Source organism: Periplaneta americana, chromosome 1 (genome assembly GCF_040183065.1).
Source record: "Periplaneta americana isolate PAMFEO1 chromosome 1, P.americana_PAMFEO1_priV1, whole genome shotgun sequence".
In the NCBI taxonomy this organism is placed as follows: domain Eukaryota; kingdom Metazoa; phylum Arthropoda; class Insecta; order Blattodea; family Blattidae; genus Periplaneta; species Periplaneta americana.
This window is the reverse complement of record NC_091117.1, coordinates 180223451-180243653: the sequence shown is the minus strand read 5'-3', so window position 1 is coordinate 180243653 and position 20203 is coordinate 180223451.

Here is a 20203-nt window from a genome sequence, read left to right as displayed (position 1 = left end):
CAACAATAATCTCATCTTTAACATTATCACTGCCAACAGTAATTTCGTCGTTAACAACAGTATCACTGTGAACAGTAATATCGTTAACAACAGCATAATTTTATTGTCAACAGTAATATCGTCGTTAACAGCAGTATCACTATTAACAATATAATCGTTAACAGTAGCACTGTCAACAGTAATATCATCGTTAATAACAGTATCGCTGTCAATAGTAATATCATACTTGACAACAATATCACTGTCAACAGTAGTATCGTTAACAACAGTATCACTGTCAACTGCGTATCATCGTAAACAACAATATCAATGTCAACAGTAACAACAGTATCATTGTCAATAGTAGGTCTAATATTATCGTTAATAACAGTAGTATTACCGTCAACGACAGTACCTTCGTCATCAAAAACATTACCATTATAATAAAACTAGTGGCTTGTGCAGCAAATACTGCTGCAAACTAAGTTCATTAGACGTTCAAATAAAAATTTTTCAGATTTATTTTCAATGAAGAATACTTGTCTTTTTGATAGTTATTTGCTTCCATAATAATGAAACATACTCCCTCTGAATGGATTTTTTTAGGCCAAATACTTTTTCTTGAACCTATCCAACTTCAGTTTTTGAGTTTCAACGCGAAAACGCAAGTATCAATGTCAGGACGATAGCAGTAGCTATTTCAGGTCATTGTGGATTGTAGGCAAAAGTTGAAAAAAATGTCAGGTTTGCTAAGCTTTCGAACAATAGCATTTTCGTATAGCTGCTGCATGTAGAACTTGAAATGTAGGTAGAGCGTAAAATCATTTTATCCTACTAAGAGATCTTGCTGAAATGATCTGGAGACTACAAAATTTTCTAGGCCTCTTATTTTATCAGTAAGTAATACCTTTTTTTATTTCATTAGGAACTGTAATTTTTGCGCTCTCTCGAGCCAATACTGAAGACAATGACACATATCAATATCTACACTACACCGCCATTAAGTATATGAAAAAGACCCAACCCCACTGGGTTAATTAGTATAAAAATATTTGATTTTTAATAACAATATTATTATCTTACTTAAGTTTTGTAGTTATATATAGCAGTCACTCAGTAAATTATAGAAATGAAGATGTAAATTAAGATATTCTCTACATTTACTTACATAACCACAAAAGTTTCACTTTCATGTCATCAATATAGCATCAATATTATGTACAATTAACGAAAAAATAGATGCATCATGATATTAACTATAATAATATTTAATTTATAATGGTAATAATGTCATCAAACCACCACAAATTTCGTAGATTTGAATATCCAATTCACAGCTGTACTCAGAAAATTATACACTGCAGAATCAGTTTTTAATAACAAATTGAATTGAGCTCTAAATATGTCGGCAATCTGCAGGTCATGGCCTTCGTGTAATAGCCTATTGTTTATTGTAGTGTGTGTTTTGTTCTGAAATTCAATCAAGTCGGCCGTGATTGAATAAAATTAGTTCTCAAAACTGACAACAGATGGATTTTGGAAAATAGGAAAATTATGTAGGAAAATTGACATTTCACTGAAAACTACTACTTTTCCGAAAAACTTTAGGTTCCAAGCTTCAAAATGAGGAGTCATTTATTAAAATCCGTTCAGCCGTTTTCCCGTAATTTCCATTACCAGTTCAAATTATATGTATAGATTATCATAATAATCGTCAATAATGCTGTCATTCCTATCAAAAACTGTATCAACAGCATTTCTGGATCGACGAATCAAAGGGTAAGTAGAGTCCAGATTTAAAGTGAAAACTTAACTTCCGAATACAAGTAGAGTTAAATCCGGGTTGTGGATGACATTTTATCCGTCACTGATTAATTACTCTCGCGGAATGACGCAGAGCGCAGAAAGTGTCACAACCATGGCATGGGAATAAGGACAGCGGATTGCGACATGCTTCCAGTACAGAGTGTAATGGCAGATTTTTTCCAGTCCCGACAAGGAAAGTTCCTGTAACTCGAGTCGTAGGAATCCCAAATCGGGGAATTGCAGCTGCAAACCATACTTGGCCAGGCCACGGCGTACATTGTCACCTGAGAGCCGAGCAATAAACTTATCCTTAATAGGAAGCTGGAACTAGACTCACTCACATTTGTATTTCGTTTACGTATAATTTCGAGAAATTTTATGTTTTGTACTCTGAATAACAGCAACGTAAATGTTGGAATATAAGTTACATGGGACCCTAAATTATGCAGTGTATACAATAATCGTTAAAATACTGTATATACCTAAACCTAATAAATAAATTTGTTCTTAATGAAAATGATGCCATTAATTTTCGAATGACCAGTTTATGTGTATACAGTTCTGTAGCTTCAAAAATCAAAAGAAGTTTAGAACTTAACACCATGTTTTAAAATATGCTACTATTTCTTTTAAGAAAATGCGCTACTGAAAATAGTCGAATTTTGACAAGTTTGTTTTTCCTTTTTTTTTTATTTTCGCGCTAAAAATGTACGGTTTCATGAAAATTTTATCTCTATCTTCATTATAAGTGTACTTTTATATAATTGGTAGAAGTTGTGTTTATGTGCGAGTTATGTAAACAAAACTTTAAATTTAGCCTGGTTAGTGACAAAAATATATATACTCTACAATTTGCTGATTATCAAATTGTACGGCAGAAGACTATGGTAATCTTGAATACATGAGCAGAAAACTGATTGAAGAATATGAAAAATCTGGATTGAAATTTAATTTTGAAAAATCTCATTATATGGTTATTGGGAGAAAGAAACAAAATCTGATACTTGAAAATATAAATATAATAATAAATACAAATATTAAGGTGTTACAATCATAGATGATAGAATAAACCATGTAGAAATGAAAGAACGTTTGAAGAAAGGAAAATATGCAATATCCACTCTTAATCAAGTATTATGATTTAATAAAATCAAAATTGAAACTAAACATAATAGTACATTATGCAACGAGCCTATAATGAAGGTAATTAAGAAGTGAGTATGGATATTTATGAAACGAGCGCAAGCGAGTTTCATAATTTTCATACGAGCTTCTTAATTACCATTATAGGCGAGTTTCATACGACTTTTTATGCTCGACCATATTTCTAACTTGATATTATTAATTTTCTTTGTATCTGACCTTGACCAATGTCCCGTATGTTGTGAGATGTGCGCAGACGCGAAAGTATTGATTTTTTTCCGAGGAACAGATATCCACATTGACCTTGCTAGGCCATAAGAACCTACAGAGATAACATTGAAATTAAATTAGACATTGAAAAACGAGATGACAAATTGAATTTATTTGAATATTATTTACAATTAACGCTAATTATTATAGTAACAGAACATAACCTTCTGCGACAGTATTGGATTTCCAGCCTCCGTGACTTTTCGCTAATTCTCTTTCGATTGCATATCCGAGAATAATCGATACTTGCGGTTTTATAACGGTAGAAAGCTGACCTGTCATTGGCTGAACAGTTGTAACCTGAGTCGTCATTGGCTGAAAGACCTGACCTTTAATGAGTAGATGTACTTTAATGACATGCATTGAAGGTCTGCTACCAAGTGTATAATTACTACATTTCGGCATGGTCGAGCATAAAAATATATATACTCTACAATTTGCTGATTATCAAATTGTACGGCAGAAGACTATGATGATCTTGAATACGTGAGCAGAAAACTGATTGAAGAATATGAAAAATCTGGATTAAAATTTAATTTTGAAAAATCTCATTATATGGTTATTGGGGGAAAGAAACAAAATCTGATACTTGAAAATATAAATATAGTAATAAATACAAATATTAAGGTGTTACAATCATAGATGATAGAATGTACCATGTAGAAATGAAAGAACGTTTGAAGAAAGGAAAATATGCAATATCCACTCTTAATCAAGTATTATGGTATAATAAAATCAAAATTTAAACTAAACATAAAATTTATAAATCAATTGTGAGAAGTACAACTTTATATGGGGCAGAAGCTTGGCAATTACAAAACGCATTAAAAAATACATTTTTGGCCTTAGAAATGGATTATTGGAGACGATCAGCAGGCATTTCAAGAAGAGATAAAATTAGAAACGATATAGTCAGAGAGAAAATGCAAGTTCAGAATGATATTGTAGAGGATATTTTCACAAAACAACTAATATGGTATGGGCATATGATGCGAATGAATACGGAAAGATTACCAAGGTTGTCATATGATTGGACCCCATCAAGAAGAAGAAAAAGAGGAAGACCTATGACAACATGGAAAAAGGGCATTCTGGAAGCTATGGAAAGAAGACAATTAGGAGAAGACCTATGGAGAAATAGAGGGGAGTGGTATCTTGCAGTGCGATACATTTATCAGTGACTGTAAATTAATATTTGGATGTCAGAAAACGTCAAAAGGCATTGTAAACTGACTAATGTATATATTGGTTAAAGCTAGAGTGATGAAACTTGGCATAGTTATTCATTAATGTCTCTGTTGTGAGATAGAACATTTCAGTGGCTGTATTCAACAAAGTTTTAATGCTGAAGAATTATACGTAAAGTAGTATTATTTTTTATTAATGTTTCAATATTGAAGAAATTATACATTTTTTTTACAAATGAACAAATAGGAGTAATTAAGTAATTACTAATGCTCCATTGCACAATATGCAGAAAAAATAGATTAAAAAGTATATATTTTGTTTGGAAATAGGATTTTCACTAAGAAAATAAAAAAATAAGTTTAATATTTAAAAGGTGTCCGTGAGAAAAGATTGAAATTTACAATGTGTGATTATGATATTAATATGCATAGTGAATAAAAGTTCAACTCTTCAGCTTAAAAAATGTGGATTTTAGAAATTGCAGTTCCGCGTCGTCTTAATTACTGAAAATTGCTTATCTTTCATCCCTATTTTCATCGTCATTATAGTCGTGATGTGTGAAAGAATAAATACTGATATATATATAATCATAAGTGGATAAACATCGTGCCAATGAATTGATTTTATTTCTTACTGTTACAATATGTGTCGTAATGAAAGTCATTCTGTTCCCATGTTAAACATTTTCATACTTAGGATTACATTATGTAGTCACGGAGGTCACATATCTTCTCTCACGTTTTACAGTATCATGCTGGGAATGATATTGTTATTACCTTTTATAGTTTATTTCCCTGAACTGTTATTCAAAAGGCCTACCTAAGTGAAATACAAACACAATGTATTCCATCCCTTTGCAGTGGAGACCTTCGATCCTTGGAGTCATGACATTAAAATTTTGGTATCCCAAATCGGCCAAATTTTGATCTCCATTACTGGTGATTGCAGTTACACTAATTATTTGCGTCAACGCTTAAGTATAGCTATTCAACGCGGAAATGCAATGAGCGTTTTAGGTACTCTTTGGACGAACTTACCCTTCTTTAAAATGCATTAAATATTCTGTGGGCGTAAGTTTATTTCCTAAGTTAAGATATTTAATCTAGTTTATAAATTGTAACTTTTATGTAGATGTTTATTCTTATTTTTTTTATTTTAGTAGGTTATTTTACGACGCTTTATCAACATCTTAGGTTATTTAGCGTCTGAATGAGGTAAAGGTGATAATACCGATGAAATGAGTCCGGGGTCCAGCACCGAAAGTGACCCAGCATTTGCTCATATTGGATTGAGGGAAAACCCCGGAAAAAACCTCAACCAGGTAACTTACCCCGACCGGGAATCGAACCCGGGCCACCTGGTTTCGCGGCCAGACGCGCTAACCGTTACGCCACAGGTGTGGGGTTACTCTTATTATTATTATTATTATTATTATTATTATTATTATTATTATTATTATTATTATTATTATTATTATTATTTCTTTTTACAAATTTACATGGCACAGTTATAGGCTATTGATGTCATAATTTGGAAAATTATTGTTATACTTACGAAAATATGCATTTAAAAGTGATATACATGTTAAAATAAAGGTTTATTGAGACTCCTTCCTTTTCATTCTAAATCTTTAACTTCTATCGTATGAAAAGGTTATTAACTCCTTGACAATTAGCCTGCTCTTTCATGTTCTCCGTTATACCTGCTCTAGCTGAATGCTCTCATTCTTTGAAATAACCTAGTATGAATTAGCAACAAAAAGTAGAAATAATTATATAATAATAATAATAATAATAATAATAATTAGGCTACTCTTAGCAAAACGTTTGTCGTCGATAACCATTTAAAGTCTCATTTCTCAGTTTATTGTAAAAAAAATATCACATGCTCTATACTGAGAACGAAACAAGCCGCGAGCGATAATCCTTACTCGAAGATGACGAAGAAAATGTTAAGAGGAAAATCGTCAAGCAATTCAAGTTGAGCGACATTATATGTTCTAGTCTGTATCTATTTAATTTCCTGGATAAACTGATTCGTAGATACTGAATAACCAAGTACAGTAGAGTAACGATTATCATTTTCACCTTGTAACTTATTCGAAAGGCCGGGATTCGAACTCTGGACCCGGCTATCTTTTGCTGTTTCGTAGTTGCGGATAACTGTTCGACCAGTTATTCCCGTCTTCACTGTTGCGATCAGTTTGATTTGTTTTGGGCACGACATAGTTTCAGTTACTTTTCAGGAAGTAGTGTTGATGAGGCACTTTCGACGACTGAAAATATATCTAGAAATCAACGTCCACCTCTGAAAAAATTCTGCAGGTTACAGTTAGGGCACAAATGCAAATATATTATACTATATTTCGGATCTCTGCACATACAGCTTATATCATAATCATGTATGAAGTATGGTATGGTATACTATACTCTCAGGACTCAGAAGGATATGTTAAAAAATACGTATATGGCTTAGGTTACATGAGAGGAGAAATCTGCACTCACTTTCTCTCTTACATCGAATTATGCACACTTCATCCCCCTATTATTTATTCGCTCGTTTTCATACTCTCTCTCTCGCTATCATAATATTAATACACGATCACAACGCGATAACACGCTAGAAATTCCACTTCACACATGATCTCTGTATTGCTCATCTTTCACTGTTGCTACCTCTCGTCACTGGAATTCTCTGCCGCCTGAAGTCAAGGGCTGCCGAACATTGAAATCTTTCAAATCCAAGTTAGAAAATTATCTTATGACGAGTTGCCAAACTAACTTACTATTATGACAAGTGTTGTGTTGCATGTTTCCACGTATTCACATTTTATTTTATGTTCTAGTGATATTTAACTAATCTTATATTTTTGTTTTCATATTTTCCGATAATGGTATATCTATAATGTGATAAGTTGAGCTATATATAATCATAATTTTCCTTACTGTGTGTACTTAAAAATATTATATTCATTGTATGTTTTGTACTGTACTATTTTATTACTATTATTATTATTATTATTATTATTATTATTATTATTATTATTATTATTATTGTTATTATTACTACTACTACTACTATCAATAATTGTCTTATTTTTTATACTTTGTATGTCTCATTTATTTTGACCTGCTGTTCACATTTTTATGCTCTTTTCTTTCTTTCTGTATGTTATGTCTGATTTCTACTTACTTGTTGTTTACATTTTATTATTATTATCTTATTCAGTTTTGTGTGTAAAATTGTAGTGTACTTTGTAAATTTGTAGTGTTTTTTGTAACACAGTTTTACTCCTGGTTGAGTGTTAGAGAATGGCCTTAACTCTGCCAGGTTAAATAAATCATTATTATTATTATTGTTATTATTATTATTATTATTATTATTATTATTATTATTATTATTATTAAATGACTTATTTCAATTACAGTACATTACAAAGAAGAGAAATGTCCGCTAAGAAGATGCGTATATACCAATGATATTTTCTAAACTCCGAAAGCTGTATTGGTTTCGAAAACCGCGATCTTGTTGTGAGCAGACATGTTCCTTCTGTCCGCCTGACGGTCACTGCCTTCCCTTATACATGTTCCTGGAAGAACTGGTAGTATTTATGGAAGGGCCGTGATAGGAATACGGAATGCATTCCCATGTGGGTGTCGCTCAGAATCGATTCAGAATTACAATTTGGAATATTATTGTGCGCAAGGTGGAGACAAGGTCTGCCACTGTAATGGTCTTGTTAGTTTTCTCTTTTATTCTCAGCCGACTATGAGCAAACATGTCGCCTCTTGCTGCGGAACGTGCAAGGTGCGGCTATTGTAGGGGCGGTCCACTCCGCTTGGCAGAATCTTCACACCAAAAGATGTGACCAGAAATTTGTACTTCTCTTCAGGTTACAAGAAACGTGCTTGCCATATAGCTTATTGAAATTTTCTTATTGACAGATCTTCTTATGCTGTTGTTTGTTATTTCTATGGAGACTGGAGTGGAGGTTGGCTCCCTTCCGTAAAAACTTCGTGCCTTCTAATATTTAAAGCTTTGGTCCTGACATCTTTGCTGACAGCATTCTTTCCACGAGAACGCATTACTTACTTTCTCGATAAAAACAATAAATAATAATAATAATAATAATAATAATGATAATGATAATAATAATATATTGAAATCGATATTTATATAAATTGGTTCAGTTTAACTGCATTGAACTTCATCATGTGGAATGGAATATATACTGTACTTGAACATAAACAATATAGGGTTAAACAGAAATAAAATCGTAAGGAAATAGGTTTGCAGTGGACTACAAACCCATCTTCAATTCCCTACAAATCAGGGACAGACTTCTTCACTACAAACCAAAAATTATTACAAATATAAACCAAAACAGATTTTAAACTCTATAGGCCTAATTTTTGCAGTTGATCAAATGATATTTGTCAGTTTAGAAGAAGAAGAAGAAGAAGAAGAAGAAGAAGAAGAAGTTAGAGATAGTCACCAGTTACTTAAGGTTACTGCAGAATAGAATTGAAGACCTAACATTCTAAATGTGCTAAGTGCCAACTTTTTAAATTTCACTTTATTCAGTATAAGGGAGGAACATCCATATGGGAATATCATACTAAATTGTCTTTTGTTGTAGCTCGAAAGTGATCCATTCGTGTCCCAAAAAACGGTGTTGTAGGTATCTCAGCGTGCATTTCGCAGTGTGTTTTCCATCAATATCTCAAAAAGTTGTTTTTGGCACTAAGCACATTTAGGAACATTAAATCCAGACGTTTGAGATGGGCAGGGCATGTAGCATATATGGGCGGATCCAGAAATGCATGTGGAGTGTTAGTTGGGAGGCTGGAGGGGGAAAAGACTTTTGGGGAGGCCGAGACGTAGATGGGAGGATAATATTAAAATTAATTTGAGGGAGGTGGGATATGATGATAGAGACTGGATTAATCTTGCACAGGATAGGGACCGATGGCGGGCTTATGTGAGGGCGGCAATGAACCTTAATGTCATTAAGTGAAATTTAAAGTTATTTTAACGTTTCTACACCACACTTGCGATGACATCACACGACTGGAAGAGTGCATCCTACGATCTCAGGCATGTGACCACACGCCTGGCAATACATGGCTTCCTACATGGCTTCCACTTCAAGCTATGCAAAACCAAAAGCTACCATGATCCAAACCCCATGTGTATATGTGATCTTTGCGAGTGTTTCTGTGACAGATACCATGTACTTACGTGCAAACAAAGGAAAGAATCACTGACACAATTCTGTAGTGAGTGAACGGCAAGACCAACGTGTCAGATTAAGTAATTTGTGCTACAGTGACATCTATGCACATTTGTGCGCAATTCTCTCTTTATAAAGTTATTTTAACCCTTAAATTGGCAAAAACTTCATTTCTCACACTAGTTTATTAAACCGTGTCGGACTGTAATGAAAACAACTATCGCAATGTCCATATTTTAAATTTAAATTTGAATTGTTAACTGCCTCCCATTGGAGGTAGCGCAGAAAGACTCAGTATACTCTCCTACATTAATTTTACATATTAAATGTTTACATAAATTTTGTTGACAGAAATTTAAAATAAACATATATGAATTATAAAGTGAAGGGGGAAAAAATTAAACAGAGTGAATATGATGACTCAAAATTTGGCAAGAGCGTTTCAAAACTGAAGTTATGTCAGTAGTAAGTGTCTGTGGTAGTTCAAAAGTCTTCCTGGAGCTTTCAAAGAACTTTGGAATCACACCACGAGCTCCAATAAGAATACCAATCACCTCAATGTTTTCAAGCTGGTATTTTACTTTGAAGTAATCAACTGTTGGCAGGTAAATGTTGATCTTTTCTTGATGCACATCCTTCGGCTGGCTAATCCCCGTTTCAATCCTTATGGTAGGATCAATTATATAATCTTTCTGGGAATACGCTATGATGTCAATCCGTCTAGAGGAGCCATTAGTAGCAAGACAAAAAACTTCCTCTTCTACTATCCAAGACTTTTTTTCAAAGCAGCTACAATTAAGGATCGAACATGATGGTCATTTCGGAGGAGTACAATATTATAGTGCAAATCAAGCTTTCAGGTATAACTCCCTGTAAAGTTAATTTGAATAAGTCCACACCTGTGGAGTAACGGTCAGCGCGTCTGGCCGCGAAACCAGGTGGCCCGGGTTCGATTCCCGGTCGGGACAAGTTGCCTGGTTGAGGTTTTTTCCGGGATTTTCCCTCAACCCAATATGAGCAAATGCTGGGTAACTTTCGGTGCTGGACCCCGGACTCATTTCACCGGCATTATCACCTTCATCTCATTCAGACGCTAAATAACCAAAGATGTTGATAAAGCGTCATAAAATAACCTACTAAAATAAAAATAAAAAAAATTTGAATAATTTCGAGGGAAAAATTGTTCCAGGGCCGGGCATCGAACCCGGGACCTTTGGTTAAACGTACCAACGCTCTCCCAACTGAGCTACCCGGGAACTCTACCCGACACCGGTCCAATTTTTCCTTCGAAATTATTCAAATTAACTTTACAGGGAGTTATATCTGAAAGCTTGATTTGCATAATACACGTCACTGTACGTAACAGAAAACCACAATATAAGTCACACAGAGTTTTGTGCACTCAATGTTGGTTGTTTGACGGTTGTCAGCCCACTTTGAGGTCTGTGGATATAGAGGGAAAAATTGGACCGGTGTCGGGTAGAGTTCCCGGGTAGCTCAGTTGGGAGAGCGTTGATACGTTTAACCAAAGGTTCCGGGTTCGATGCCCGGCCCCGGAACAATTTTTCCCTCGAAATTATTCAAATTAACTTTACAGGGAGTTATACCTGAAAGCTTGATTTGCATAATACACGTCACTGTACGTAACAGAAAACCACAATTTAAGTCACACAGAGTTAGTGTGCACTCAATGTTGGTTGCTTGACGGTTGTCAGCCCACTTTGAGGTCTGTGGATATAGAGGGAAAAACTGGACCGGTGTCGGGTAGAATTCCCTGGTAGCTCAGTTGGGAGAGCGTTGGTACGTTTAACCAAAGGTCCCGAGTTCGATGCCCGGCCCCGGAACAATTTTTCCCTCGAAATTATTCAATATTATAGTATTTTAAAATTTTAATTTTCCTACCAATTTTTTTTCTATTGTTCTATTAAAATTATACATGTAGCCTGTTAACCTGTTGTATCCTATAGGATACTTTGCGAATTTAAGGGTTAACAGATACATTAGTATCGGAAAATACTAATGAATCTGAAGTGTTGTTAGAGGTGGGCAATGATAGTACTGGAATATAACATGCAGTATTGCTAATTTTAATGTTATGAAAATGTAATGTAAATAGTATGCTGTCGTAGCGACAACATCATTCTGCAGAAAGAAATTTCTTGTATGCTAGCTGCTATGAAAGCGGTTTCGAAACTGCAATAAGTCAAACTTGGAGAGCCATTAATTGTTCAACGCACCAGAAGATTATAACGGGGGAAGTAGGCGTCGTAACCAGCTGCTGAAAACGCACGGTGTTTGGCATCATCGCGGTTTAATGAATAAAACACAGTTCACAGAAGGGCAGACACGGATTTCAACACAGCAGCAGTACTTCGGAGTCTTAATACAACACAACTATTCACTCACTTATTGAAAAGCGTATGTAAATATTTACGAAGATTTGACTAGATTATACGTATATTTTTGTCTGTACATTTTGTGAATAATTACATGCTTATTTACTTACTTACGGCTTTTAAGGAACCCGCAATTTCATTGCCGCCCTCACATAAGCCCGCTATCGGTCCCTATCCTGTGCAAGATCAATCCACTCTCTATCATTATATCCCACCTCCCTCAAATCAATTTTAATATTATCCTCCCAACTACGTCTCGGCCTCCCCAAAGGTCTTTTTCCCCCCGGTCTCCAAACTAACACTATATGAATTTCTGGATTCGCCCATACTTGCAACATGTCCTGCCTATCTCAAACGTTTGGATTTAATGTTCTTAATTATGTCAGGTGAAGGGTACAATGCGTGCAGTTCTGCGTTGTGTAACGTTCTCCATTCTCCTGTAACTTCATCCCTCTTAGCTCCAAATATTTTCCGAACAACCTTATTCTCAAACACTCTGTTCCTCAAAGTCAGAGCGCAAGTTTCACAACCATACAGAAGAGCCGGTAATATAACTGTTTTATAAATTCTAACTTTCAGATTTTTTGACAACAGACTAGTTGACAAAAGCTTCTCAACCGAATAGTTACAGACATTTCCCATATTTATTCTGCGTTTAATTTCCTCCCGAGTGTCATTTATATTTGTTACTGTTGCTCCAAGATATTTAAATTTTTCCACCTCTTCGAAAGATAAATCTCCAATTTTTATGGTTCCATTTCGTACAATATTCTGGTCACGAGACATAATCATACACTTTGTCTTTTCGGGATTTACTTCCAAACCTATCGCTTTAGTTGCTTCAAGTAAAATTTCCGTGTTTTCCCTAATCGTTTGTGGATTTTATCCTAATATATTCACATCATCCGCATAGGCAATAAACTGATGTAAACCGTTCAATTCCAAACCCTGTCTGTTATCCTAACTTTCCGAGTGGCATATTGTAGAGCAAAGTTAAAAAGTAAAGGTGATAGTGCATCTCCTTGCTTTAGCCCGCAGTGAATTGGAAAAGCATCAGATAGAAACTGGACTATACGGACTCTGCTGTCATTGCAACTAAAATATGTAAGTGGTTAGTAATAATTATTAACGTAACTACACATTACTATTAGTTTAATTTTGGCTTCATTTAGTTCATTTGTTTTTTTTGCTGGTGTAGGCCTAGCTGACCTAGATACAAGTTGGGTTAGCCTGAGTACATTGTCATTAAAACATTTCTGCTCACATCGTTCTCGTCGGATAGTTAATAGTAATTTTGCATGAGAACGTAGTGAATTATTATACGTAATATAAAACTGATGGTTTTGAAAATTGTCTCATTTCGGCTTGATACCAACTAGGAACATGCACCTTTTTTGAAAATGTGAAGTATTTCCAGGAGAAAACGGGCCAAAATGTACTTAAGTGTACGGGCCTGTCCAGGGTCCAGCCCTCGTGAAACCAGTCAGCCATATAGACCCACGGTCTTACCAATAAAAACTCTTATATAGATGTTCAACTGTCTTATACGTACACAATGAATAGCTCGTTTATAAGTCGTGTGTAAATTCCTTACTAATAATCACTACTTAGGTCGTGTATAACAGTACAACTATTACAGCTACGTCATTACGAAAGGTATTAGAATATCTGAGGTTCTCTGTTGCAGCCGATAATGCGCGCTAGTGTGCCGCGCTAAATATCGATAGTACAACTGGGCCTGATCGTGATCGATTACCACGCTATATTTTGGTTAGAGGATACAGCTACAGCAATATAATTCTAATTATTCTGTGCTCTTTGGTTTGTTCGTCTGTGGTTACAAGGCAACCATCATCATAAAATACCAATCGATACGAACAGCTGTTAGAGAGGCGGCCATTTTTTCTCTTTATACAGAGGGTTTCGTGTATATAACTACTGCAAAACAATTCCCATGTATAGTTACATGCTGTTTATACATCCATCGGTTGTGCATGGTTTATTAGTCCCAACTCTGCGTAAGTCTTATATAAAAACTATACACAGTTTATTAGCAAGACCGCTATAGTATATGGTCTATATATTGACAGAAAACACAGATAAATAGGTAATTAGGCAGGTAGATACATAAATAGACCGATAGATAGATAGATAGATAGATAGATAGATAGATAGATAGATAGATAGATAGATAGATAGATAGATAGATAGATAGATAGATAGATAGATAGATAGATAGATAGATAGATAGATAGATAGATAGATAGATAGATAGATAGATAGATAGATAGATAGATAGATAGATAGATAGATAGATAGATAGATAGATAGATAGATAGATAGATAGATAGATAGATAGATAGATAGATAGATAGATAGATAGATAGATAGATAGATAGATAGATAGATAGATAGATAGATAGATAGATAGATAGATAGATAGATAGATAGATAGATAGATAGATAGATAGATAGATAGATAGATAGATAGATAGATAGATAGATAGATAGATAGATAGATAGATAGATAGATAGATAGATAGATAGATAGATAGATAGATAGATAGATAGATAGATAGATAGATAGATAGATAGATAGATAGATAGATAGATAGATAGATAGATAGATAGATAGATAGATAGATAGATAGATAGATAGATAGATAGATAGATAGATAGATAGATAGATAGATAGATAGATAGATAGATAGATAGATAGATAGATAGATAGATAGATAGATAGATAGATAGATAGATAGATAGATAGATAGATAGATAGATAGATAGATAGATAAAGTAAATAGGTAGATAGATAGGTGTATGGATGGATACTTTTGGTGTGGTTAGAATATTTAAGCAACGCAAGAAATCGGAATATCTGAAAGAGTTTGAATTCCAGCGCACTGTGGCATGCGGGCGAGTGTTTCCCGCTAGATTGTCTCGGTCATTTGAATGAGTTGTGGCAGCCAGGACTCAAGTAACACTGCAGATAGTGCGGGAACGTCTTTGGTTCCTGCTGTCTACACTCTACAGATTGAAGGGCAGGGTTGTCCAGAGAGACGGAGCTATTCCATGCTATCAGTGCGTCAAGAGTGGTTTTCAAAATTCGACGTAACCTATGTCAAACATTAACATTATTAGAAAATCCATCTTGCTCATACCAAGAGCAAATCTAGTCAAAGGCAATCAAAGTAATTCAGTGGGGTTGGTAGCTGCAATTGGAAGATGGTCCTCGATCTAAACGAATGTACTTTAAAAAATGATAGAATGAATCCCAGATGCCAGTAAGAAATTTATCTTCAGCGAATATTAATCTGTTGAAGAAGAAACGCTTGTTATACCAATTCTTGAAATTAGACGCATAAAAATTTCTGTGGCGCTGACAACGAACAATTGCTCATAGGGCCGCGCCGTATCGCCGTTCCATTATTCCAATCGAAGTTCTGAGCAAATCTGTTGCCGCTATTACAGTAAACTCAAAGCCAGATAATTTTCGGAATTACAAGCAAAACCCTCAAGAGCAAAACTTGATAGAAAGACGGGTTCTATAAGGTAATGGCTGCTCCTGAACTGTTATATTGAAGCGAAATGTGTACAATTAAATAGCAATAAAGAAACATACAAACCTCAGATGTAAAAGATAAGGGAATGTTAGAAATCAAGATAGAATAAATTACACATGGCTATACATAAACGAAAAAAGTATATTATTTCATCCTCGATGGTGTAGTGGTTAACATACGTACCAATGAATCTGAGGTTAAAAATCCGGTAGAGAGCAGTGGGTTTATGAAGGTTTTCGGGAGATGAGGTCATACTCGAAGATCCGCGTCGAAGATTTACAACACGTAACAGAACTCTGTCCCTGAATGAAGGCTCCAGTAAAAATATTCAGACCTTTCTCACCTATGCCTATGTCATCCTCGTTTATCAACCTGTAGTTGGATAACGAATTTTGGAAAAGAGTCAGAAACAAGAACGCCTGAACGAATTTCAAATTACAAAGGAATAGGAAATTGATCTGTGGAAATACACAGAAAAAGATGGCAGAAAAACGAATGCATAAGAAGAGACACCTGTATAATGCATAAAAAAAACATTGCCAGTAGACTGCTGTAAGAAAATGGATGGAAGGGAAAACAAAATGAAACATATTATTAAGGGGAAGGATCTGCAGGAATGACAAAATATTTGTAAAAATTACAATATTTTTTTTATTTTTAGCTAAAAATACTTCGTAATATTGACTTTATGTGAGCGAAATTTCAAGGTCGTTAGGAATGAAATAATTGCTTTTACGCCATTTTTAAATATCCGTTACGCTTCAGTACCCTTGAATATCCGGAGTTTGTTTATTTTATGTTTTTTAACATTTAATGTGTAATATCTAAAGGTAGAAATTTATACCACAACATGAAAATATTAGGTTAGTTGTGCTTAGACTACCATTACGTCATGAATGACGTGAAGCCTGAGATATGCCCAGGTTACAAGTGAAATGTGTTTTGTATCGTAGCAATTGAATTGGGGTATGTTCCTCGTGCGTACAACGAACACTCTATGCATACCTAACCTTGTAGTCTTTGTAGGTAAATTCCATCTTTAGTAATATCTCAGACAATAATAGAGATAATTGAATAAAATTTTCAGGGCATATTCTCACATTACACATGAATAATTCTGCAAGAGGAAATTGTCAAATTGCAAATTGAAGAATAAGTTAAAAATAGACTTGCAATATTTCTTTCTGTTCATAAAAACGCAAAATAATAGTAAAAATATAAATCTAAAAATCGTCTAACAGAATTGATTAGCAGTCTTTTAGCTTTCATTTAAGACAAGATTTGTGATTCTGTGATACTCTTGAGACCAGATATATAATTTTCTTTATAATACTGCATTTTTATGTCTGTGACTCTACCATAAAGGACAAAAGTGAAAACGTTGCATTTTAAAGGTTTCATACATTGATATGAAACTATGTTAGGGAAATAGAGGCTCTACTTAAAATAATATGAAAAGTAAGAGATTTCTTGTAGGTCCTTCCCTTTAATTATTATGTATGTATGTATGTATGTATTTATTCACACTACAATGGGTATATACCCGGTGGCAGTGGTAACTAATTACACTCAATAAAGACAGTAATAAACACAATTAATAAAAAATGCAATTAATAATACTAATAATTAATACTAACAATAGTAATAACAACAACATCCTAAATTAAATGAAGCACGATCGGTTAAAATAACATTTAAAGTAAATCTAATTTGTACCTTAAACCTATGTTCGAACTAAAACCCACGAGTATGATATGTTCATATCTGCACAAGTACCTTTCAACACCACACTCATTTCGCTGTCAACTCACTCACTGCACTGGAACTACGACACATTTCACTGATTCTATCCTGATTTCACTAACACTTCAAAAACATTTCACTGTTCAAATACTTTGCACTGCCACTATAAACTATAAAGCTTCACTGACAGGAACACATTTCACTTACTCAACACACTTCACTGACACAACACACTTCACTGACACAACACACTTCACTGACACAACATAATTCTTCACTGATAGAACACTTCAATAACAAAATATCAATTACAACCTTTATACACCGTTTATACACTAGAACAATGAAAAGTAAGTAGAGAAGGTAGAAGAAAAACGAAATAAGAGAAGAATGGTCATGAAGAATTGGCATAATCTGGGAAATAATGAAGAAAAATGAACCCCAAGTGACAGACGTAGAGAAAAGGGATGAAACGATGAATTTACATTACATTTTGCCCAAAACAAACGTTTCAGACATATCTTGGATTTGTGTAAAAAATATTGACAAGTTTTCAGAGAATATAATTTTTTATTTGGAAAACAAATGTTCAGAACATAGTTTAAAACGAAAATATCCGATCCAAAATTGAACGTAATATCGATTTTGGATATATGTTCAGTGTAAACGTACTTTAAGAAGAGAAACGTAGGACAGGAACGCATAGGTTGTTATGACAAGAGAAAAGAAAGAAAGACAAAGGGAAAATGAAGGGAGAGAAACATTCTGCGATAAACAAAAAGTAACATATGCGCGTATTTATCCGGCACGATGTCCATGAACTACTTGAAGTGTCCGTCTAAAACTTAGCATGTAACAAAAAGGTCCAGTTACAAATTTGGGCCAAAACTCGACATCATTATACATAACCATGTTATGGTGGACAGCCTCGTTCAATGGAATCCTAGTGTGGTCCGTCAGGAGGCGCCGTCCACCCTCAATGATGAGGGGAGCGCGTGACAGAGTACAGACACCCTAAGGAATTTAGGGAGCGGTTTCATTCAATTCATTAAGGGCGAGGTCGTCACTGATCCCTAGGTCTGGCTCATCAAAAACAGTCATCTGCAAAACTTCACAAAAGTCCGAATACTACATACACCTTAAAGTACTTGAGATCTTAAATTTTACTACAATGACCATCTGAATTTCGGCCACAACCATCCAAAATCGCTGCCTTACATTGATAAGAGGCACACCCTGATATGTGCGAAACACCACACTGCATTCTGATTTAGGATTTCCGGAGGTGAACACAATCCTCCGCAATAACTACAGAAGACTGTAGAGTTCTTTCGATGACCATGAAAATCCTCTCGGCAAATTATAGGAAATCACCCACCTGCTCCGCCATTTTGGAGATCAAAAAGGACAAGACACACAGATTTAATATTGTAAAACTGTTTTAATGTCGAGACCATCACAGGACTGTATATTAATAACATTACGGAATATTAACGCATACACCTCTGGAAAAAAAAAAAAACTAGAGAAGACACTAGTGAAGTGCTTTGTGTGGAGTGTGGCATGTAATGTGGCAGAAACATGGACATTACGAAGTGGATACGACTAGATTTACTTACTTTCTTACTTACTTACTGGCTTTTAAGGAACCCGAAGGTTCATTGCCGCCCTCACATAGTCTAAGCCCGCCATTGGTCCCTATCCTGAGAAAGATTAATCCAGCCTCTACCATCATATCCCACCTCCCTCAAATCCATTTTAATATTATCTTCCCATCTACGTCTCGCCCCCCCCCAAAGGTCTTTTTTTCCCTCTGGCCCCCCAACTAACACTCTATATGCAATCCTGGATTCGCCCATAGGTGCTACATGCCTTGCCCATCTCAAACGTCTGGATCTAATGTTCCTAATTATGTCAGGTGAAGGATACAATGCGTGCAGCTCTACGTTGTGTAACTTTCTCCATTCTCCTGTAACTTCATTCCTCTTAGCCCCAAATATTTTCCTAAGAACCTTATTCTCAAAAACCCTCAATCTCTGTTCCTCTCTCAAAGTGAGAGTCCAAGCTTCACAGCCATATAGAACAACCACGACTATAAGCATTTGAAATGTAGATATAGAGGAGAATGAAGCGTGTGAAATGGAAAGACAGAATAAGAAATGAAGCTGTTTGGAAAAGAATGAGTGAAGAAAGAATGATACTGAAACTGATCAGGAATAGAAAAAGGAATTGGTTGGGTCACTAGCTGAGAAGAAGCTGCCTACTGAAGGATGCACCAGAAGTAATGGTGAACGGGAGAAAAGTTTAGGGGAGAAAAATAAATCAGATGATAGACGACAATTAAGATATATGGATCATATGCGGAGACTAAAAGGAAGGCAGAAAATAGGAAAGATTGGAGAATGCTGGGTTTGCAGTGAAAGACCTGCTCTTGGACAGAATACTATAATGAAAGAATCCTGGGCTCTCAGAAACTTAAGCTATAATACTGAGAAAATTGTCCGGTATTATTGAAAAAAAAAATCTTTTATGAGTTTTACGCGGAATTTGCAAAAGTATCGTGAGAACGTTGATCTTAAGTTAAAGAACGCTCCGCGCGGAAGTTATTGGCAAACAATAACGTTCTACACCTTCATAGAAGTCCCACATTTCTCCACATATGACCTCCCTCTCTAACGAGACAAAGATTCTCGGCTTCACTGTGAGAAACATCTTGGAGTGACAACAATCAGATCTGTGACACAACGCAGGCTTGGGATGCTCTTCAACATGGAATGCGTGTCAAGTGGAGCATTTCTGGCGTGCTTTCAGCGTGATTTATAAGGTCTCGACCTCCAGCGTCCTTACAACGTAGCTTGATATCTGAGAGTGCAACACGTCTA